At 38.5% G+C, this 25172-nt stretch overlaps 1 long non-coding RNA gene across 1 annotated transcript; it reads right to left on the reverse strand.

Annotated features, from left to right (window-relative positions):
* Positions 1-1029: 1029 nt before the first annotated feature.
* Positions 1030-24439, reverse strand: LOC145954229 (uncharacterized). Its single transcript, XR_014431403.1, has 2 exons — positions 24188-24439; positions 1030-1851 (listed from the first exon to the last, which is right to left on the reverse strand). It is a non-coding gene; the product is annotated as an uncharacterized LOC145954229 (long non-coding RNA).
* Positions 24440-25172: the final 733 nt, after the last annotated feature.

Here is a 25172-nt window from a genome sequence, read left to right on the forward strand (position 1 = left end):
ATATATTTTTTTTTGAAATAAACTACCCTATATGATGCTTTAGAGTTAGGGTATACATAAGAGCATTAGTTTTTTTTATTGATATCTGCTTGTTTGTCTATAATTCCTTTCTATTTGAAATGAACAAAAAGAGAACACAACAAATGCAACACACATATGCTCAAACAAATGTACACCCGCGGACAGTCGCGTTCAAATCCTTGGTCTGTGGTCCCTGCAAGAAAAGTGCATTGTATAGGAAGGTTCTAATCTCACTGGTTTCAAGGCCCCTAAGGTGCCTCCATTATAGGGACCCAGTATCTCTGTCGCCGTCACCTGGCAAACTCTAAGGTTTGTCGCATTATTTCAGGCTAGAGTAACCGGTTATCACCTTGAGTGTGATTTCCGACAAGGCTCGCAGGCTCCAAGGCCAAACTTGGGCCGGTCGTACGTCAACCACTCCCTATGTTTAATACCCTCATGCCCCCGGGTGTAGGGGGAACTGTTGTGTGCAAAGGTTTGTGTACAATTTTTTTATTCAAAAAGATGCAGAATTTAAACAGGCAAACAGATATTAAAGCCAAACAGATAAAGCAAACAAAGTAAAGTGGAAAAATATTTAAGTTATTATTTTTTTTATTAACTTCATCAATTAAATGGGCCTGACCCTCTTTAAACGTCCCTAGCAGAGTCGCCATCTGTCGCAACCTGAAAATTTCTGATCTTGCGACCTATGGTTTAGACATCCTTTTAAAATCTCATCAATTAAGGAATGCCCGGACACCAGTCTTGATGGAAATGGTAAGGAGGAGTGATGAATGTTCTTCTCCTTAGCTCTCCTTATGCTCGGATCAACTTCAATGGAGATAAACCGAATGTAGAACACCTCTAGAAGATGTAGAACCTGCGGATTAGGATTCCTAATCCATAGAAGGAAGCATCCAAGCTCAAGCCTCAAGGGATTGCACACTTCAAAGAGAAGGAAAATAGGTTTTCCTAGGGTATTTTGAAGGCACTCTCTAAGACTTTCTCTCTTGGAATTTCGGTGACTTTGAGGGAGAAACTTGGCTCAATGGCTCTCAAATTTCTGAATATTCAAAGTGAATACAAAATGGTGAATGAAACACTTAAGTAAGCATGGTTTTGCACACTTTGGGCGCCTAAATCAAAAGGTGACATGTGGCGCCCAAAATTTGAATTCAAATTTGAAATTTGAATTCAAATTTTGGCTCCCATGTGCTACTCCGAAAATTCAGGTACCTAAGGTGCATCTAAGTGTAATTTGGAGTGTCATTTAGGGTTAATTTGAGGTCACATGTTCAGCCACCAAAGGTGCAAAACATGTGACTCAAATGTAACTTAAATGGCTTCCAAATTAAACCTAATTTAACCTAATTAGCCTACTTTAGTATTCCTTGTATTTTCCTAATCTAATGACCTAAATACAATGGTCAAACAAATACAATGGAAAGGAAAAATTACAAGAATGAAAATGAGTCCAATATTGGGTACCAAAAGCCCAAAGGCCCATGAAGCCCAAAACTAGGCCCAACAAGCCTAAAACCTAAAATGCTACTCTATGTGGTCCAAAATACAAGACCAAAATATATGATACCTATACTAACATGATGTATACAAAACATATGAAAATAGCTATAACAAAATATGGCCCATGAAAAGTTCAACTTGGGCCTTCCTAGGCCCAATGGGCCCGATGGGCCCTGACAGGCCCAAACCTTCATCTCTAGCCAACTCCTCTTGGATCTTTGAGTATGTCACCTCTTGCACTCCAAAGCATGATTCCATCATCCCCTCCCTCTTGAAAAGGATTTGTCCTCAAATCTCGAGGATGAATGGAAGAAAAATTAACACCTACATATAAAACATGCAAGGAATAAGAAGTAACATGGTAAGAGAAAAGATCATGGAGCCTAAGATGAGTCCTAGTATCTAACCTAACAAAGAAAGATAAAATATTAGACTCTCTAAAAATAGGCTCCTCTTCTAAGCATAACCTAGAAGTAAAACCTAAAAATGTAAGAACACTATGACTAAGACAATGAAAAAACTGATTTTTAAACACTACAATATCTTGCCTAAAGTACCCTAAATGGTATCCTAGGCTTTTCCTAAAATATAAAGAAAATACTACTAAAAAACGTCCTAAACAATTTTGGATTTGATTGTTTATTAGATACTCATAGTCATATATTCTATTTTTGTCTTGTAGGGAAGGAAACATATTAAGTTCAAAAAAATAAGAACTTCCCATAAGATCAAGCATAGAATATATATTATTACAAGTTATATCTACTAAACAATGTAAACCAAAAATTGGGTGCTTTATGAAATCCAAAGAAATACTTCCTTCCTTGTGCACCTTCAAGGAAGTAGTATAAGGAGTAACACTAGGTATAGTCCACTCCTTCTTCACTATATCTCGAAGTTGAGAAGAATTCTTTATTTGAAATTCATTTTGTTCTTCATTCTCAACTTTAAGATAAGTGGCAGCATTAGGATAAGAGTCAAGAATTTTATGAATAAAGAGAGTTCTTTTCAAATCTTGCTTGGTCATAAAATAACTCTCTTTTGTCACAAATGTCTTAGTGGAGTCCCCTTTTTCCACACTCTGTCCTTCTTTCTTTTATTTGTTTCTTTTCTTTTTCATTTGCTTTTGATCCTCAAACACTTGGGGTGGTGTTAAAGGATTAAAAACAATTTCCTTATTTTTATGAATGAAGGATATTTTGTTAGTGAGGCCATCATGTATAGTTTGTTTATCAAATTGTCATGGCCTACCAAGCAAAATATGACAAGCTTCCATAGGGATCACATCACATAAAACTTTATCTTTATAATCCCCTATAGAAAACTTGACCTTCACTTGTTGATTCACCTCCAATTCCTCACCTTCATTGAGCCAATGAAGTTTGTAAGGGTGAGGGTGTGGAATGGTGGTAAGGGCTAACTTGTTAATCAACCTTGTACTACAACAATTTGAACATGATCCACTATCAACAATGAGAGAACAAGTTTTTTTGGAAACTAAACATCTTGTGTGAAAGATGTTCTCTCTTTGTGATAGTGAAGTGGGACAAGGTTGACTTCCAAGAAGCTTTTTGACCATAAGAAGATCACCATCAACAGGATATAGCTTTTCAATTTGAGGATCTTCCTTACTAGTCTCACTATCACTTGAAGTGGTAGAACTAGATTCATCAAGGCTACTATAAATGCCTTGTCCTCTCAAAATCATGACCTTTTTAGTTGGACATTGAGAAGCTATATGGCCTCTCCCAAGACATTTAAAGCATTTGATGTCACTAGTTTTACTACTAGAAGTGACAATATTTTTATTTTTATTTTCTTTTTCTGTTTCTTTTTCTTGACTTTTACTAGAATTTTTAGAGGAGTCATATTGACCCTCCCTCTTGTCCTCTTTCTTGATATAAGAGCTAGATTGAGTTTTGCCTTTTCTCAAATTTTGTTGTTCCACCCTTATACAAAGTTGGACCAAATCATCAAGGTCCCTATAAGGGAGTAACTCAACTCTATCTCTAATATCAAAATTGAGACCACTTAAAAATCTAGCAATGGTCAACCTTTCCTCTTTCCTTATCCCAGCCCTCATGAGATACAACTCCATTTTCTGTCTATACTCCTCCACACTCATGTTCTTTTGTTGGAGCCTTTGGAGCTTATCCATAAGCTCCCTACTATAATAAGAAGGAATATGCCTTCTTCTCATAGCACTCCTCAATTCATTCCAATAAGTGATGGGAGGATCATTGTGAAGTCTTCTCTCTCTTTCCAAGGATGTCCACCAATACATGGCTTGTCCTTGAAAAGCTAGGGTGGCCAAAGGAACTTTTCTTTCCTCACCTACTTGATGACAAGTGAAGATTTGCTCCACTTTCATCTCCCAATCTAAGTAGGCGTCCACATCTTCTTTACCATGAAAGTAAGGGAGATCAACCTTGGATTCCCTCACTTTGTGTTCTTTAATGACTCTCCTAGGTGTTGGTTGATAGTAAGCATCCATATGCATACTACCATCATTATCTTGGCTTTGAGAATCATTGGAGCTCTTGGTTGAGCTCCTAGAAGAACCTTTTGGACTTTTATTTTTATTCAATCTTTTCAAAAGTTTTTCTTCCCTTTGCTTAATCTTTTGGATTTCTTGTTCCAAAGCCATGATTTGTACTTCTTTTTCAAGTTTCTCTTTTTGTTTTTGAAGCATCTCATCATTTTTCCAAAGTTTTAGTGCTTCAACCTCCTTGACAATTCTTTCAAAACTTTTAGGAGTATCAAAGTCACTACTACCTTGAGTATGATGACTCATGGTTAAGCAAAAAGAATTTGTATGCTATGCAAAAAGTTATAAAATGTTTTTTTTTTGGTATTTTCTAGGAATGAAAATAGCACTTGGAAGTCTAAGTGTACAAGTTGCACTATCAAGGGAGGTGAGCTACAAAGAGCCACTTAATAACCAAGCCTTTTCAAGTGGAAATCACTAAACTCCTTTGTGGTATTTCCAATTCCCCAAAACTTTTCACAAAAATTTTGTATGCTTTTTACAACTTTGTTTGTTTTTGACACTTAACTAAGCGTGAGCAAATAAAACTACACAATTCTAGACGTTTATAGGCAACAAAGTAAAGCAATTAAGTACAAGAAAACTTAAAAAGAAGCAAGTTAAGCAACTAGTCGGATATCCTAAGTGGAAGCTTGAAACATATGAAATTTCCAAGCCACTTCCACTAGTACTACACGTGAGAGTCTATCAAGGATGTAGATATACCTGACCAGCTTCTTAATACTCCCTCCAAGCTTTACAAATTGGTTTAAAAATACAAGAGAATTGACAAAAATTAAACTAGCCTAAAAAGCAATAAAGTGGCAGCTTTGGTGACCAATTAGTGGCGGTTTTGTGTTCAACTTTTCTAACACTTGTTTAAGTGTCTTAATCCGCCACTAATCCTTCAAATGGATGCTACTGGACCTGCAAAAGATACACAACAAGAGGTTAAGGGTGGCTGCCTCACAAGGTGAAGGAAAAAGGTCACTCAAGTGAAGGAAGTTTAGGATAAGTTTTGGTCACTAAATTAGGTCAAATTTTTAGGTCTTAGTGTCCAAACTTTTCCTAATCTTTGTTGAGCAATGCTTGATCCTTGAGCAAGGATTTGAGGCCACTTCCAGCACAGGAATTTATTGAAAGAAAACTAGACAAGCAATAAAAGCACAATTTGAAAAGCTTATACCAAAATTAAGAGTAATAGATGTATATGACAAGACTCAACGAGGTTCAACAAGTAAAACTGAAAATTAAGACTCCAAATAAAAGCTAGCACTCAGAGAGAAGAGTTCCTAGATAGGTACTAGAATAGATGAACAAAACAAAAAAAAATTTGAAGACAATTGGACAAGTATAGCAAAAGTAGTAGCCAAAACAATAACAAGGAATCAAGTAGGTTTTTCAACTTGTATACCTCTCGGCTTTTTCCTTTTAATTTTCTTTCTCTATTTTTTTTTAATTCTTTCTTTTTCCAGTATCAAATTAAGAGTCCAAAGAGTATATTTGCCTTTTGTTTCAAAATTTTCAATGATTCCAAGCTATAGAAACCGAGAATACAAATCAGCCAAAAATTAGGTCAAATTTCAAGTGAAAATGAGAAACTAGTACACTAGTCTTTAGGTTTTGGTTTGGATTCTTTTTGAACTCTTTTCTCTTGAACTTTTAGGACATTAGGCTCTGTTTTAAACTCTGTTTTCCAGCCTCTTAACTCACTTTTTTTTTAAAATTTGAATCCACAAGAAAGTGCACTAGAAATAGGATTACACTTGAAAAATTTTTTTAGAAGATTTTTAATGGAAGGTGATTTGAAAACTTAGAACACAATGGAAACCTAACTCTAAGGAAACTTGCTAGAACTAATAGCAAGTTATGAACACAATAAGGCAAAAGAAAAAGCACATATAGGAGGCAAGAACAATAGGTAAACCGAAAGCAATATATGGACACAAAACTCAAAATAAAACTAGGTTAAACATGCTATTCAAGGAATTTGCAACAAGTAAGGACTAAACACAAACTTCTAAGACAAAACAAAGATTTAAAAACAAAATCTAAATGCAATCCATGAGGTCCAATCACGGACACATACAAGGAATGGAGAGACTCAAAATCAAATCAAAAAATAGCACAAGCAAATAGTTCCTAACAAGTTGATTGTGGAAGAAAATCAAGAACAATCAACAATGGATCTATGAACACAAGAACATTAAAAATATAGATCCAAAAATTGAAACTCAATTAAGACAAACATAAGAACACAAAGAACACAAAAATATTCGGACCAAAACTCAAGAACACTTATCTCCTTGAAGACCTTGCTCTTGATACCAAAAATGATGGAAATGGTAAGGAGGAGTGATGAATGTTCTTCTCCTTAGCTCTCCTTATAATCGGATCAACTTCAATGGAGATAAACCGAATGTAGAACACCTCTAGAAGATGTAGAACCTGCGAATTAGGATTCCTAATCCATAGAAGGAAGCATCCAAGCTCAAGCCTCAAGGGATTGCACACTTCAAAGAGAAGGAAAATAGGTTTTCCTAGGGTATTTTGAAGGCACTCTCTAAGACTTTCTCTCTTGGAATTTCGGTGACTTTGAGGGAGAAACTTGGCTCAATGGCTCTCAAATTTCTGAATATTCAAAGTGAATACAAAATGGTGAATGAAACACTTAAGTAAGCATGGTTTTGCACACTTTGGGCGCCTAAATCAAAAGGTGACATGTGGCGCCCAAAATTTGAATTCAAATTTGAAATTTGAATTCAAATTTTGGCTCCCATGTGCTACTCCAAAAATTCAGGTACCTAAGGTGCATCTAAGTGTAATTTGGAGTGTCATTTAGGGTTAATTTGAGGTCACATGTTTAGCCACCAAAGGTGCAAAACATGTGACTCAAATGTAACTTAAATGGCTTCCAAATTAAACCTAATTTAACCTAATTAGCCTACTTTAGTATTCCTTGTATTTTCCTAATCTAATGACCTAAATACAATGGTCAAACAAATACAATGGAAAGGAAAAATTACAAGAATGAAAATGAGCCCAATATTGGGTACCAAAAGCCCAAAGGCCCATGAAGCCCAAAACTAGGCCCAACAAGCCTAAAACCTAAAATGCTACTCTATGTGGTCCAAAATACAAGACCAAAATATATGATACCTATACTAACATGATGTATACAAAACATATGAAAATAGCTATAACAAAATATGGCCCATGAAAAGTTCAACTTGGGCCTTCCTAGGCCCAATGGGCCCGATGGGCCCTGACAGGCCCAAACCTTCATCTCTAGCCAACTCCTCTTGGATCTTTGAGTATGTCACCTCTTGGAACGGCCCATTCCGATTTTGGAACGGCCCGTTCTGGGCCCATAAAAATATTTAATTTGTGTTTTTGGGCCCTCTGAAGTCCTGTCTTCTCGTTGGCATGCTTCGGGAGCTCCTTCCCTTCGTAACAGAGATCCATGTCCTTGTTTGTGTGCCCCCCGGACGAAATTGGGTGTCTACACCAAGGACCGTCTTTTTCTGTTAAAGGCTTAAACACAGGAATTAAACAAACGAAGTGGGGGGTTTCGTTCAGATTTTTCAGTTTATAACATAATAAAACGCAAAAAAACGCAGGTAGCACAACAAATGAAAAACGGATTGGCTCCCTGCTTAGATTGCAACTCTTTTATCCCTGGTTCTCAAAATATTTCTCTGTTCATAACTTAATCCTTGTTCCATCCGAGTTAACCAACTAAGCGAAGATTAACTCAGGATTTCCCTACCCGAATTAAGCAAACTTATACAACATTAAACCTCCCCACAAGATTAAGCAACCTGTGAGCAACCTGATTCATTAAGCATGATTTCAATGTAGAGGCTCAATGATGAAGAAGAAAGCAGAACACAGATACATATACGAATAAAACCTCAAATAGAGATTACAATCTGCTCAAGGAGCCAACCCCAAGGGTTTTAGTTTTCCATTTAACAGAAATGAAAACGAAAATGCATGGAAGAAGGAGAAGAAAATGAAACTAACAATCTGTATTCTTTCAACAAAAATGCTATCTCAAAATACAACCAGCAAAACCAAACGTGATTGAGAGCAAAAACGTGAAGAATGGAGAGAAATGTGAAGAATGGAGAGCCCAAAATAGAGAAGGAAAATGTAAAAAAAAAGGGAAGGCAGCCCTCCAAAACGTGGTCACATCAGAATGTTAATGTTAGTGGCTGCCAAGTCAGCCCTAACCTAGACTCCTATGACCTAAAATGAAATTGGGCCCCCATCTAGATGTGTCTGGCCCGAAAATGAATAATACAAGGTTAACCAAAATGTAAGTATGTTGCTGATGTGGCGCTGACATGGCAGATGACGTGACAACTCCTCTTGAAGTCTAGAAATTAATTCCAAGCCTAGATAATTATTAAACTGCCCTGAAAATAGAAATTGGAATAATTAAATTTAGAAAGTTCAAATTAGTTAAAATATGAATTACCGGTCCAATTAAAGCCCAAATAGAAAACAGTGCAGAATATAAACAATTAAGAACAAATCAGAGATTAAAATAAGTACAGAAAGGTAAGAAAATAAGGGAAAGTAATGACTCATCAAATTCTCCCACACTTAGCCTTTTGCACTCCTAGGCAAAATCAAAAAGCAGAGCAAAGAACAATTTCAAAGACATCAAAGAGTGTGACACAACAGGAAGAAACAGAAACAAGAATACACACAAGAAAACAAACAGATTTACACAATCCTCAATGAATCCTGGGAAAAGAAAAGGAGTGGACAACATCCAACACACAAAGAGTCAAAGAAACCAGATACTTATGGAAATCATCCAAGCATTTATATGTTGAGCTTAGAGGAGCTTGAAGCATGAAAGAGTTTTGATGATCACAACGTGTGTGTGTACAACAGACAACTTGGAAGCATAAAAACAAAGTCAGACGAAGTCAAGAAAATATTATGTGATAAGAGCTATGTAATAGAGTTTAGAAAATAAAGTGTTTTGAATGAGTTTTTATGTTGTGTGTGCTTAGTATGCTTTGTGCATAAGCAAATCTATATCTAAAGCTAAGTAGAGAGTATATGATGATGAGTGAAAAGGTTGGAAAGTTATTTTGAGACTTAAAACGAAGTTTTGAAAACTAACTCAAAATAATCGATTATCGTTAAATATAATCGATTATTCCAGCAACAGGAAAAATGGGATGCCTTGCTGCAATAATCGATTATTTGCCAAAATAATCGATTATCCCAGAAACAACTCTCTGGAATAATCGATTATCCAGCAAAATAATCGATTATATTGTTCTTGGTTGATTTCCAGAAAACCTGAAGAACAAAATAATTGATTATTCTTTAAAATAATCGATTATCTACGTCTGAGACTTTTATAAATACTTTGAACTTTGAGAAACTTCAGACATGAGTTAGAACTGATAATCAAATTGAGAAAAACATTTTGGTGGAGTCTTTGTGACATCTTGGAAAATTTTCTTTGTGAATCCAAGAAGAGAAACGTTTATGAAAAACATTGAAAGGAGATCATCATCATCATATCATTCTTGAAAAGGGGAAGATTAAGATTTGTGTCAAAGAATTCCAGGTGAATTCGTTCCTTTATTCTGTGTGAATACTTGTAAAATCTTGAGAAGGGTTTCTCAAGTGGTAAGGTTTCTTGTAGTGGGTTTCTACAAGGGGTGCTTTCTTGGGGTCAAGAAAGTGGTTATCTTTAGTAGGTGAAGTATATGCATGTGTGTGTGCTTGTAAACCTTCTTGCTTAAGATAGTGGAACAAATCTTAATCAGGTGTTGATTAAGGACTGGATGTAGGTCACATGTGGAGTGGCTGAACCAGTATAAAAGACTTATGCAATCTTCTTCTACCTTTATCTTTTACTTTGACTAATTGCTTGATTGAATATTAAAGAAGATAATTCTTGATTAACATGTATGTGTGAATATTGATGGTTTAATCTGAATTTAATACATTACATTTGAACCTCATTATATTGTAATCAAGAAATCATATAGCATTCATACTTCTAGAAACAAGTCTTTGAAGAAACTTCATTGAAAATTCTGTCTTAGAAAAGTTTAAGTGAAATAAAGATCCTAAATACTCTGATAATTTTTAAAAGGGTCATAGAATCCAATTCACCCCCCTCTTGGATTGTGCCATTCTTTTCTAACAATTGGTATCTAGAGCCAAGTTCTTGAGAGTTATTCAAGATTTCAAAAATGGCCAATAACAACCTACCCTATGGTGAGGGTGTGTCTATTCATAGACCTCTTTTTTTCAATGGTGAAAACTATGTCTACTGGAAAATTAGGATGAGAATTTTCATTGAAGCTATTGATATTGCTGTATGGGATGCTATAGAAAATGGACCCTATATCCCTATGAAAAAAGATGGTGATGAGCTAAAGGAAAAACATTGGAGTGAATAGAGTGATAAGGAAAAGAAAAGAGCCCAACATGATAAGAGAGCCCAAAACATCATAACATCTGCATTGTCTATTGATGAATTTTTTAGAATTTCACAATGCATATCTGCTAAAGAAATGTGGGATACTTTGCAAGTCACTCATGAAGGAACAAGTGATGTAAAGAGATCAAGAAAGCATACTCTCATTAGAGAATATGAGCTGTTTAGAATGCAAAATGGTGAATCTATTTCTGATTTTCAAAAGAGATTTACACACTTGATAAATCACTTTGTTGACCTTGGCAGGAAATTTGAGAAAGAAGAGCTGAATTTAAAAGTGCTGCAATGCTTGGACAGATCATGGCAAGCAAAGGTGACAGCCATTGAAGAATCAAAGGATTTGACCTCCTTGACATTAGCTACTCTCTTTGGGAAGCTAAGAGAGCATGAGCAAAAGCTTCACATATTTGATGAACATGAGCAGCAAGATAAGAAAGGCAAAGGAGTGTCATTGAAAGCCCTGAAATATGCCAAAGGACAAGAGGTGTGCGAAGAAACAAGCTCCGATGATTCCGAAACCGAGAACTTCAATCTGCTGGTGAAGAAGTTCAGAAAATTCATAAGAAGAAAGAAGAATTCCCCCTACAAATTCAATAAAAAGACAAACAAGAAAGAGGAAGCAAGCACATCCTCCTTCAATTGCTTTGAATGTGAAAAACCGGGACACATGAAAGTTGAGTGTCCAAATATCTTGAAGAAGCAACAAGAGGAGAAGAAAAGCAAGAAAAATGGAAAAGGGAAGAAAGCCTACATTGCTTGGGAAGATAATGACTCAAGCACATCAAGGTGATGAATCCGAATGTGAGGAGAATAACTTGTGCTTGATGGCTGGAACTGAACAAGACACAATTGTAAGTGATTCTGACCTTGAATCCAATCCGGACTATGATCAACTCCAAGAAGCTTTTATACAAATTCATGAAGAAGCTGTAAAATTAGGAGCCTTAAATTCAAAGTTGAAAAACAAGCTGAAATGGTATGAAAATGCCTTAATTAAAGTTGAACAAGAGCTTGAGGATTTAAAACGTGAGCATGAAAATCTTCAAATTATGTTTAACTTTAATGAAGCTCATTTTGAAAACTCCACTTCCTCAAAAGATGCTTGTAAACATTGCAAAATATTTGAAAAAGAAAATGCTGATTTGAAATCCACTCTTGCAAAGTTCACAAATGGAAATTCAAACTTAAACATTCTTTTGGGAAAACAAAGAAACACTTTTGATAGGAGTGGACTTGGTTTTAATCAAAGCATGAGCATGCCATTTAAGTCAAAGAAAGAAGCTTTTGTGAAAAACCAAAACTTTAGAAAATTCAAAAGCAATTTCTCTAGACAAACAACTTGTTTTTATTACTGTAAAAGAGGCCATACAATTAGGAACTGCTATTATAGAAAATATGGAGTTCCAAATGGAGAGATGATTTGGGTTGAAAAGAGTCAAAGGCTGAGAACTAACCAACAAGGACCCTCCACATGGATACCTAAATTTTTTCTTTGAATCTTTGTTGTAGGAATGCTTGAGGGCCAAAAATCTACTTTGGTATCTTGATAGTGGCGGCTCAAGGCATATGACTGGGGATCCTTCAAAATTCTCAAGTTTGAAATTGAAGAATGAAGGGTATGTTACCTATGGTGACAACAACAAAGGGAAAATTCTTGGCCATGGCAATGTTGGTAATTCCTCCTCTCAAACATTGATTGAAAATGTACTGCTTGTTGATGGTTTGAAACATAATTTGCTGAGTATAAGTCAACTAAGTGATAAAGGTTTTAGAATTGAATTTGATAATACATGTTGCTTGATATGTGATAAAAAGACTAAAGAAATCAAATTCATAGGAAAAATGATTGACAATATATACATGCTTGACTTGGAACACTCTATAGCAATTTCAAACACTAAGTGCTTAATAACTCAAGAAGAAAACATATGGATTTGGCATAGGAGAGCTGCACATATTCATATGGATCATTTGAATAAGTTTAGTAGGAAAGAATTAGTGATTGGTCTACCTAAACTCAAGTTTGGTAAGGACAAACTATGTGATGCTTGTCAAAAGGGCAAGCAAGTGAAGGCTAGCTTTAAAAGAAAAAATCAGATTTCCATAACTAGACCTTTGCAATTAATTCACATGGATTTGTTTGGTCCTTAAAGAACCATGAGCTTAGGCAGAAATTACTATGGCTTAGTGATTGTTGATGATTACTCAAGATACACATGGGTTATGTTTCTTGCAAAAAAAATGATGTTTTTAATGCCTTTAGAAAATTTGCCAAGCTTGTTCAAAATGAGAAGTGTTCAAACATTACCTCTATAAGAAGTGACCATGGAGGTGAGTTTCAAAACATGATGTTTCAGAAATTCTGTGAGGAACATGGCATAAACCATAATTTCTCAGCACCTAGGACACCTCAACAAAATGGGGTTGTTGAGAGGAAAAATAGGTCCTTAGAAGAACTTGCTAAGACAATGTTAAATGAAACAAACTTGCCAAAATATTTTTGGGCTGATGCTATTAACACAGCTTGTCATGTGTTAAACAAAGTTCTGATTCGGCCTATATTAAAGCCCTATGAAATATATAATGGCAGGAAGCCTAACATTTCATATTTTAGAGTGTTTGGGTGTAAGTGCTATGTGCTGAATAATGGGAAAGAGCAACTTGGAAAGTTTGATGCAAAGGCTGATGAAGCAATTTTTCTAGGATACTCTACAAATAGTAAAGCTTATAGGATCTATAATAAGAGAACTCTAGTTTTAGAAGAATCTGTCCATGTGGTATTTGATGAGTCTAATAGACAAGAAACAAGGCAAACTGAAATTGAAGATTTAAATGAGTTGCTTGATGAATCCCTATTGGAGAATGAACCAAATGAAGTGTCTAAGGAGAGTGAATCACATGAGAAAGCAAGGGAAACATGTGAACAATTGCCCAAAGAGTGGAAGACTTCTAGAGACTTATCAATAGATAACATAATTGGAAATATTGGTAAGGGAGTTTCAACTAGGAGTGCTGTTAAAAATATTTGCAACACTATGGCATTTGTGTCACAAGTTGAACCTAAGAGCATTGATGAAGCACTAAAAGATGAGCATTGGTTAATGGCCATGCAAGAGGAACTAAATCAGTTTGAAAGAAATGAAGTATGGGATTTAGTGCCATTACCAAAAGATTATCCTATTATTGGAACCAAATGGGTTTTTAGAAATAAGCTTGATGAATCTGGGATAATACTAAGAAATAAGGCAAGACTAGTGGCTAAGGGGTATAATCAAGAAGAGGGGATTGACTATGATGAGACTTTTGCCCCTGTAGCAAGAATTGAGGCCATTAGATTACTTCTTGCTTATTCCTCTATAAAGAATTTCAACCTGTATCAAATGGATGTGAAAAGTGCTTTCCTCAATGGGTTGATACAAGAGGAAGTGTATGTTGAACAACCACCAGGCTTTGTGGACTTTAAGAATCCTAATCATGTATATAAGCTCAAAAAGGCACTCTATGGCTTGAAGCAAGCTCCTAGATCATGGTATGACAGGTTGAGCAAATTTTTGATTGAGAATGACTATGAAAGAGGAAAGGTGGATAATACATTGTTTGTCAAGAAGTTTGAAAATGATACATTGTATGTACAAATATATGTGGATGATATTGTGTTTGGATCCACAAATACTTCTCTTTGTAAAGAATTTGCTAAAACTATGCAAGGAGAATTTGAGATGTCAATGATGGGAGAGCTTACATTCTTTTTGGGTTTGCAAATCAAACAAATGCATGATGGAATATTCATAAGTCAAAGCAAGTATTGTAATGAACTTCTGAAAAAGTTTGGTATGGAAGGGTGCAAGGAGGCTGCCACACCTATATCAAACAATTGCAATCTTGACTTAGATGAGAAAGGAATTGTTGTTGATAGTTCAAAGTATAGAGGCATTATTGGATCACTCTTGTACTTGACAGCAAGTAGGCCTGATATAATGTTTGTTGTGTGCCTATGTGCAAGATTTCAGGCTAATCCTAAAGAATCTCATATGAAGAGTGTGAAGAGAATCCTTAAGTATTTGAAAGGTACAACCAATGTGGGGTTGTGGTATCCAAAGGGAGTCTCACTAAGTCTGATAGGCTACTCAGATTCAGACTATGCTGGGTGTAGACTAGATAGGAAGAGCACAAGTGGAACTTGTCACTTACTAGGTAGTGCACTTGTTTCATGGCATAGCAAAAAGCAAGCTTGTGTTGCTTTGAGTACAACTGAGGCTGAGTATATTGCTGCTGGAAGTTGTTGTGCTCAAATTCTTTGGATGAAACAACAATTAAGAGATTATGGAGTTGAGTTGAACAAAATTCCTTTTAGGTGTGACAATACAAGTGCAATAAATTTGACCAAGAATCCAATTTTGCACTCTAGGACAAAACATATTGAGATAAGACTCCACTTTCTAAGAGATCATGTTCAAAGGAATGATTGTGTTGTAGAGTTTGTAGAAACTAGCAAACAACTAGCTGATATTTTTACAAAACCTCTACCAAGGGAAAGATTCAACCAATTTGAGAATTGAATTAGGAATAATCAATGAATCATGTTTGAATTGATTATGCTTTGAGAGTGATAGTTAGAGATGTTTAGTATTTAAGTGGCAAATTAGACTTGGCGTAATTTGTAATGTTAAAATTTCTGAGAAACAAAACTTCTCTGGAATGTCGCCACCGGCCCGAAACGGGGCTTTCGGCATTCGCGAAGGATGGTTGGACTCTTTTATTTGTTTAAAATTATGGATTGCTAGAATGACTTATTCTCAAACTGAGACCTTGTCAAACGAGCAATTTTATTAAAAGGCTCACCAATCCATGTTAATCCCAAGCGGGACCCTCCATGGATTAGTGGTTTTCGTAGTAAAAGGGTTCGTGGAGTCGCCACCAATGTTTTACTCAAAACATTGGAAAAAGGGATAAGGCAATTGATTTTATAAATCAACTTCGGCCATTACAACCAGAGTTGGGTAAGGGAGTCGGTTACGCGTGGGGAAGGTGTTAGCACCCCACAGCGCCCCTTTCGGGTTCCCTATGACAGATTATTTCTAAAATAATAGCGCAAAAATTACTAAATTACCCCTATTTATTATAAGCAATTATAAATTAACTATCTACATGATGACAGTTAAATATGCACACAGAAAGCAGTAAAAGGAAAGATTTTGAAGAAGAAACCTTTGAAGCGTGCTTTTTATATATTTCGTAAAACTGGGAAGCTTTTTGGCGTTCCCTCGCTCTACAAGCCCGCTCGCTCCCTCCTATAAAATTTTAACTATGGAAATCCGGAGGATTTCCCTTCGACTAGGTTCGATCCTCAAGCAAAATGGCTCGGGGCTCAAGAACTTCGTCGGATCAACTCTCCGAGTGATTTCTAGGGCAGAACACTGCTCAAAAACCCCAGAATACTCAAGGAGAGGGTTGAAACTATGTTCCCAAGTGTAAAATGACGTCCAATTGACGTCATATTTATAGGGAATAGGCGCAATACGGGCTACAGAATCAATACGGCCGTATTGAAATTTTTGAACTTCAATACGGTCGTATTGAAGTTCAATACGGCCGTATTGAAATTCAGAAATTTCAATGCGCCCGTATTGAGTTCACTGCGGCTGTATTGAAGCTTCAATACGGCCGTATTGATTACAGTACGGCCGTATTGAAGTTTCAGAAACTTCAATATGCCGTATTGAGTTCACTGCGGCCATATTGAAGCTTCAATACGGCCGTATTAAGTTTAGTACGGCCGTATTGGGCTTCATTCCCTCCACTTCCTTATTTTAAGCTACTCTAAGACCTCTAAATCTACAGATAGCCATCCTATGGTCTTCTAGGAGTCCTTCTGGCTGACTTTCCTTCGATCTTTGAGGATCTTCGAGTTTTATTTCCGACCCGGACAATTTTAGGGGTCTACAGCTGCCCCCCCTTTACTTAGTCGGACGGCCTTTTGGTGTACCGGCTGACAAGTAAAGGAGTTGACCCAATTGTCCGGGTGATGCGCCGACCTTCTGACTTGTAGCGTCTTCCGGTGGAAAATTGTCGAGTAGCCTCTCCAGGTTTTGCTTTGCTTGCTGCCCAAGCTGGAAGCTGTGAGTACCCGCCTCTCCAGGCTTAGCTTCACTCTTTGTTCGAGCCGGAAGCTAAGTACCCTTGTGACAACGGTAGCAGTGTGAGTTTCGCCTCTCCAGGCTTAGTCTCGCTCTTTGTTCGAGCCGGAAACTAAGCACCTTTGTGACGACGGTGAGCAGTGTGAGTTTCGCCTCTCCAGGCTTTGCTTTGCTTGCTGCCCAAGCTGGAAGCTGTGAGTACCGCCTCTCCAGGCTTAGCTTCGCTCTTTGCTCGAGCCGGAAGCTAAGTACCTTTGTGACGACGGTGAGCAGTGAGTACCTCCTTTCCAGAGATAGCTTCGCTCATTGCTCGAGCCGGAAGCTGCATACCTCCGTGTTTGTGACGACGGGGTAGCGTGAATATCTCCTTTTCAGGGATTTGTGATGATTTTGTCTCCACAGTCCACGATGCTGCTTCGACGGTTGTTTTTCGATTTTTGTGCCACTGAGGGCTGGATAACGCAGGGATCCGTCTAGGGGATGTGCAGTTACTCATAGGTTCTTGTGTCCCAACTTTCCATTGCGTAGTTGGTGCCCACTGGGGAATTTTTGATTCCTTTGGGGTGCAGACACAAAGATGCTCTTTCTGATGTGAGCGGTGCCTTATGATTGGCTGACGTCCTTTCGACGTTTGGTGGAGTATCCCGGTTATCCTTATTCGGGTGTCTCTTTTGGTTTTCTGATTTTGCTGCCTCTGTGTAGGCTGTTATCCACTGGGGGATTTTGTCGTTGATTCTGATTAGCCTCTTCTGTTAGGCGTATCAACTTGACGTTCAATGATTGGCTAAAAAGCCAAATTCCGCTTGGGGAATTGTTATTGATTTTTTTTCTTTTTTTTGGGTTTTCCTTTTTGAAGGAGTGCCTCTTGTGTAGGCGACTGGGGATTTGAAGTTCAGTGTTCGGCTGAGTGCCAGATTCCGCTTGGGGAATACTTATTGATATTTTTGATTTTTCTCTTTTTTTTGCAGGGATGCCTCTGAGTAGGCGATTGGGGAATGAGGGATCTTATGTATCCCAGAGTATTATTTAGGAAGCCTCTGCAGGCTTAGCCTCACTCAACACTTGAGTTGGAGAGCTATCTTCACTGAGGAAGTTTTAAGTCCTTTGACTAGATATACTGCTTGGGCGATCGTACTTCCATTGGAGATTTTGACGATCTTGCTTGATAGTTCTTGCTGGGGATTTTGAATCCAAGAGCATGAGTTGAGGTTCCTTCTGGGGAGTATTATTTCTGCGAGCCTCTCCAGGCTCAATTATTCTGTTTACTGAGGAGTATTGTTTCGGCAAGCCTCTCCAGGCTAAGTTATTCTGTACAAACTGATGAGTATTGTTTCGGCAAGCCTCTCCAGGCTCGGTTATTCTGTGCAATCTTTTTGTTGGATTTTCTATATCCTTGCCTTTTTCATTTTCGGCTTTTTCTGTATTTTGCCTTTTTTATGTTTTTGGCTTTTGCTGTACAGAAATTAAAAGTGCTAAAGAAATTAAATTCAGTTATTATGAGAGAGTATTATTTCGACAAGCCTCTCCAGGCTCAGTTATTTTGTAGGAGTATTATTTCGGCAAGCCTCTCCAGGCTCAATTATTCTGAGAGTATTCTTTCGGCAAGCCTCTCCAGGCTCAGTTATTATGAGAGTATTCTTTCGGGAAGCCTCTCCAGGCTCAGTTATTCTGAGAGTATTCTTTCGGCAAGCCTCTCCAGGCTCAGTTATTCTGAGAGTATTCTTTCGGCAAGCCTCTCCAGGCTTAATTATTCTGAGAGTATTCTTTCGGCAAGCCTCTCCAGGCTCAGTTATTCTGAGAGTATTCTTTCGGCAAGCCTCTCCAGGCTCAGTTATTCTGTATGACGCTGTTGATTTTCTGAATCTTTGCATTTTGTTTGCTGCTGTCATACACAAGCAATTTTACCTATTTTTTCTAATTTATGTAGTTGCCTCATGACGAGGTCTTTGAAAATTTCTTTATGGCCAATACGGCCGCATCCATTTCAGTACGCCCGTATTGAGTTGAAATTTTGTTCATAACCCTGATTTTAGTACGGGTGTACTGAACATGGTACGGGCGCATTGTTTTTTCTGAAATTTATATTTTTTATTTATTTTTTTTTTTTTTATTTTTATTTTTATTTTTTTTTTGTTTTTTCAATAAACAGAGAATAAGTGATCTTCCAGTACACCTATCATCTGTATGCATGTATGCAGTATGATGCATCTAATTCTATTTGATTCTTTTTTCAAAAGAATTAACCGATGCGTTTTTGTGTTTGGATTTTGCCATTCCTCCAGACGGACTGTGCTCTGCCGATTTCTGTTACCGAGGAATGATGCATATTTGATTTTGGTGTCATCAACCAAATGATTCTTCCCTTTCTTTAGAAGATGTGTCAACCCTCCTATTGACCACTATATCTCCATGTTTCCACAAGATTATTCAAAAATCGTTTGGGACAAGAGAGAAAAGAAGGAAAGGATATATTTTCAAAGGTTTGTGTTTTAGAGGGGATTATTTTATTTTTGAAAAATGGTTTTTGTAAGAATGGCTGGCCATGGTAGGCTTATGTGTTTAGGCTTGTTCGATTAAACACTTATGAGGTTAAGCACATCTTTGTTATTAATGATTGTGTTTTGACAACTTGGATAGCTTTTCTTGAGCCCCTTGTTGAATTCAATTGATGGTACCATCATGGATTTATTTTGTTTTTCTTTTTTTGACGGCCCTAACTTTTGCCTAAAACACCCATTTGTGATGTCTTAGTGGGCTTTTGTTTTTGTTTATTATTTTGTAACCCTAATTTTTGCCTAGGTCACCCTTTTATGGGATTCCTAGTGGGTCTTTTGCTCTTATTTTTGTGCAGCCCCCCTTTTTGGGTTTCCTGCCGAGCTTTTTGTTTTTTAGGATTTTTGTCCTGAATGGATTTCTTTTATCCATGACGGCACTTATTGAGGCCAAGAAAAGGTGCTCCAAGTCGTTATGCACATTTCCACATAAAAATGATGCGGGTTTATTCATTATTAAGACGATTTTAACCTCACTTATGTTCATTCAAACAGGGTTAAATAATGCGGTCTAGAATTTTATTGCAAGCAAGAAAAGAAGCAATAAGAAATAATAATGAATGATTTTATTATAATCATAATGGAAACATGTGCCCTATCGAGGCTCGGGGGTCGGGCTGTCCCCGAGGAGTGATCTCTAATAGTCACTGAATTTACACATCCCTATTAGAAGGAGAAAAACATTTTGACGACGACGACCGGCCTTGACGCTTGTGAACCGGCCTTCCTAAAGATCTGGCTTAAAGAACGTCGAGAAGGATCTTGGTTTCTCTTCGTCCTTTGATCTTTATAAGGGTTGTATCCTAACCCTTGTTTCCCCGGATTATCCTTGATAATGGGTAGCTCCGGGATTCCTTGGGAGTCCTTGCCTAATCCTTGTCCTGGCAAGTATCCGTTCTTGTCGCCACCGGCCCGAAACGGGCTTTCGGCATTCGCGAAGGATGGTTAGACTCGTTTGTTTTAAAATATGGATTGCTTAGAATGACTTATTCTCAAACTGAGACCTCGTCAAACGAGCAATTTTATTAAAAGGCTTACCAATCCATGTTAATCCCAAGCGGGACCCTCTATGGATTAGTGGTTTTCATAAAAATTGAGGAAAGTCCGAAAGTACACTTAGCCGGGTTTAGCTTAAGCTGATACTTACGAAGCCGATTGAATAATTTTCTCAAATATTGGATGTGGTCCATCTCGTCTTTTGACTTTGCGATCATGTCATCCACGTATACTTCAATTTCCTTGTGGATCATATCGTGGAATAGCGTCACCATCGCTCGTTGGTAGGTGGCACCCGCATTTTTAAGTCCAAAAGGCATCACCCTGTAGCAGAAAGTTCCCCAGGGTGTAATGAAAGAAGTTTTCTCGCGGTCTTCTATATTCATCTTGATTTGATTATACCCCGAGTATCCATCCATAAAGGAATAGAGTGTGTTTGTGGCGGTGTGATCCACAAGTGTATCAATATGCGGCAAGGGAAAATCGTCCTTTGGACTGGCACGATTCAAATCCCTATAATCAACACACACTCTAACCTTCCCATTCTTTTTGACGACTGGCACAATGTTAGCCAGCCATTCGGGATACTGGGATACAACCAAGAATCCCGCGTCCAATTGTTTTTCTACCTCCTCCTTAATCTTTAAGGACCATTCGGGCTTGATTCGTCGAAGCTTTTGCTTAATGGGTCGAAACCCCTCTTTTAAGGGCAACTTGTGTTCGACAATGTTGGAGTCCAAACCGGGCATATCATGGTACGACCATGCAAATACGTCCTTGTATTCCCTCAATAATTGAATCAATTGTGTTTTTATTCCATCACTGATACGGGTCCCAATGTTGACCTCTTTCAATTCTTGATCCTGCCCCAAATTCACGGTCTCCAATTCTTCTTGATTCGGTTGGAGTAGACGAGCTTCTTGGTCTAGCAGTCTTTGCAGATCCGGAGAGATGGTCTCCTCATCACTGTCCAACTCAACCCATTCACCCTCGGCTTTCGGATCCCGGTCAGAGCGAGCAATCACAGACATAATTATTTATTGGTTCTGTTTAGGTTTAGAGTTTATTAATATTAATGAGAGAGAGAGAATAGAACAAAATGAGGGAATAATGTGTGAAAAATGCCTTTTTATTGATATATGAGTGTAAAACTGTACAAAACCCTTTATTTACATGAAAAGGTCCTCATGATCTCGGGTACTGATCATGAGTCCCTAAAAGAAAAAATGTGGAGGGGCCCTATCATGGCTTGCCCTTCTCTCTACTCCTGCTGCGGTAGAGGATTCTTGCTCACGTCGGGCGCCGTCGAATCGAAAGTGACCCACCCAGCATCGATAAGGTCTTGGACCTTATACTTGAGAGCTCGGCAGTTCTCCGTTGAATGCCCCTGTGCCCCCGAATGGTATAGACATTTGTCTTGTGGATTGTACCAATCGGGGTAGGGTGGATTCACTTTCTTTGGTGGAATGTAAGCTATAAGACGCGCCTCCACTAGCTTCGGCAGGAGATCGCTATAAGTGGTCGGAAGTTTATCAAACTTCTTCACAGAGTTGTTTTGCGATTTGCCTGACTTCGAAGCGGAAGAAGACGGAGCAATGGTTACAGCGTTGACTCCTCCTTCTTTCTTCTTCCCGAAGGCCTTCTTAGCTTCATATGATTGGGAAGGCTTAGCCAGCTTCCCACTTTTAAGTCCTTGTTCCACCCTTTCTCCAATGGTGATGATGTCCGAGAAGAGTGTCGTTGTGTTCCCTATCATTTTATCGTAATAGGGACCAGTCAACGAGTTGATGAATAAGGACACCGTCTCCTTATCCGACAGCGGGGGCTCTATCTGTGCCGCCAACTCCCTCCAACGTTGGGCGTACGCCTTGAAGGATTCATCGTTCTTTTTACTCAAGGCTTGAAGATCAGACCTATCGGGTGTTAGGTCGATGTTGTATTTATAGCGCTTGAGAAAGGCGTCGGCCAACTGCCTCCATGTATGTACTAGATTTCCGTCTAGCTGCATATACCAGTTGAGTGCAGTTTCAGCTAAGCTCTCTTGGAAGCAGTGGATCAAGAGCTTTTCATTTGTGGCATATGCAGCCATTTTGCGACAGTACATGGTGAGATGACTTTTGGGGCAAGTCGATCCCACGTACTTCGGGAAATCTGGCACTTTAAATTTAGGAGGGAATTGAATGTCCCTCACTAAGCACATATCGGCGGCATCTTTGACATCAAAATCATGCCCCTCCATAGCCCTTAGCCGATCCTCGAGGGCATGGAATTGTTCCTTTGAGACCTCGGGCTCTTTTATTATAATTCCTGCCCCAAGGGGTACGGCGTTTGGAGGATCTTTTTCATGCTCTTCCTCCTCTCCCTCATGATGGGACCCATGATCACTATGATGAGATTCATGGATGTTGTGATGACGCATGAGTTCCATCATTTGCGCCATTTGCTCTTTAAGCTGTGAAAGCTCGGTTGTGAGCTTCTTGTTTTGCTCCTCCAATGCTTCCATTTTCTTGATTCTCTGTGCGCGCGTAAGGACAGAGAGATGACCAGCCACTTTCTAAAATGAATGTTTAGTTAGTTTATTTTATGGAATGAATACACTCTTTAACATGAGCTTGATAAACCTCCATCTTTAAGGCGCTGCCCTTTTAAGACGGAAGTTTACCACCCTTCTTTATCTATGATTTCTCCCCAACGGAGAATCTCTATAGTCATGGGTCTCTTTCACTCATGTCAAGAGGTATTGGTGACCCTAAAATGTATGTTTTTATGAGGATGCATGATGTCTTATTGGTAATAATGTACATGCTCCTTACTTTTATTATATTTTCACACATAGTCTTTCCTCTCATGTCATGGTTTTTTATGCATGGGGATTATTTTTAGACCTTATCACGAGGTTATTTATTAATGCACAGACAATTGCACATAAGCATTTACACAAACAATTCACTCATCCACGAACAGTCACGAGCGAATCACGAGGTAGGGGTCTCCTGCAGAAAAGTGCATATTCAAGGAGGATCTAACTGTTCTCACTTGGTCAAAGGCCCCCAAGGTGCCCCCATTATAGGGACCCAATTCCTCTCGTCGTAAGCCGATGGAAAGCTCCAACGCACTGTCGGACTCGAGTTCATGGTTATCACCTTGAGTGATGTTTTTCCGACAACGGTCTCATAGGCTCCTATAAACCCATCAACCGGCCGTACTAACATCCACTCCCTATGGATTACCACTCATGCCCCCGGGTATAGAGGGAACTGTTGTGTGCAAAGGTTTGTGTGCAATTTATTTCAAACAATTGCGGAAATTTAAACAAACAACAGTTATTTTAAAGCCAAATAGATAAACATGTTATCATACAAGTGAGGGGTAATAAAGTAATTTTAACTATTATTTGTTAAAAATAATCTGTCACTAAATGGGACTGACTCTCAAGGCTTCCCCAGTGGAGTCGCCATCTGTCGCCACCGGCCCGAAACGGGCTTTCGGCATTCGCGAAGGATGGTTGGACTCGTTTGTTTTAAAATATGGATTGCTTAGAATGACTTATTCTCAAACTGAGACCTCGTCAAACGAGCAATTTTATTAAAAGGCTCACCAATCCATGTTAATCCCAAGCGGGACCCTCTATGGATTAGTGGTTTTCATAAAAATTGAGGGTTCATAGAGTCGCCACCAATGTTTTACTCAAAACATTGGAAAAAGAAGTTTAAGGCAATCGATTCAAAAATCGACTTTGGCCATTACAACCAGAGTCGGGTAAGGGAGTCGGTTACGCGTGAGGAAGGTGTTAGCACCCCACAGCGCCCCTTTCGGGTTCCCTATGACAGATTATTTCTAAAATAACAGTGTAAAATTACTAAATTACCCCTTTTATTATGAACGATTAAGAATTAAATATCTACATGATGACTTATTAAATTATGCAACAAACAGAAAGCGGTAAAAGGAAGGATTGAAGGGAAACCTCTTGAAGCGTGCTTTTATATATTGCAAAAAATGAACTGGGAAGCGTTTTGGCGTTCCCTCGCTCTACAAGCCCGCTTCTCGCTCTCCTAGAACAAAATTTTAACTAAGGGAATCAAAAAGATTTCCCCTCGACTAGGTTCGATCCTCAAGCAAAATGGCTCGGGGCTCAAGAACTTCGTCGGATCAACTCTCCGAGTGATTTCTAGGGCAGAACACTGCTCAAAAACCCCAGAATACTCAAGGAGAGGGTTGAAACTATGTTCAAAAGTGTGGAATGACGTCCAATTGACGTCATATTTATAGGGAATAGGCGCAATACGGCCGTATTGAAATTTTTGAACTTCAATACGGTCGTATTGAGTTCAATACGGCCGTATTGAAATTCAAAAATTTCAAAGCGCCCGTATTGAGTTCACTGCGGGTGTATTGAAGTGTCAATACGGGCGTATTGACTTCAGTACGGCCGTATTGAAGTTTCAGAAACTTCAATACGCCGTATTGAGTTCACTGCGGCCGTATTGAAGCTTCAATACGGCCGTATTAAGTTCAGTACGGCCGTATTGGGCTTCATTCCCTCCACTTCCTTATTTTGAGCTATTCTAAGACCTCTAGACCTACAGAGAACCCTCCTAGGGCCTTCCAGGAGTCCTTCTGGCTGATTTTCCTTCAGTCTTCGAGAGTCTTCAAGCTTTATTTCCGACCCGGACAATTTTAGGGGTCTACAGTTCTTTGTGAGCATATGAGCTACCTTCTTCATTTCTCGGGGAAACGTTTCGACATTGGCGATTTCCAATGCTTGGAAGGCGGTTTCTAAAGCTTCCTCTGCTGCATCCACATAAGGTATGTTGGATGGCTTACTGATGAGTATGTCATCTTCAGCTTGCACGGTCACCAGTTTGTCACCCACGATGAACTTGACTTTCTGGTGGAGCGTAGAGGGTACAGCTTTCGCATCATGAATCCAAGGTCGGCCGAGGAGACAG

The sequence above is a fragment of the Cajanus cajan genome, chromosome 2 (assembly GCF_000230855.2).
Source record: "Cajanus cajan strain Asha chromosome 2, NIPB_CcT2T_4, whole genome shotgun sequence".
Taxonomy (NCBI): Eukaryota; Viridiplantae; Streptophyta; class Magnoliopsida; order Fabales; family Fabaceae; genus Cajanus; species Cajanus cajan.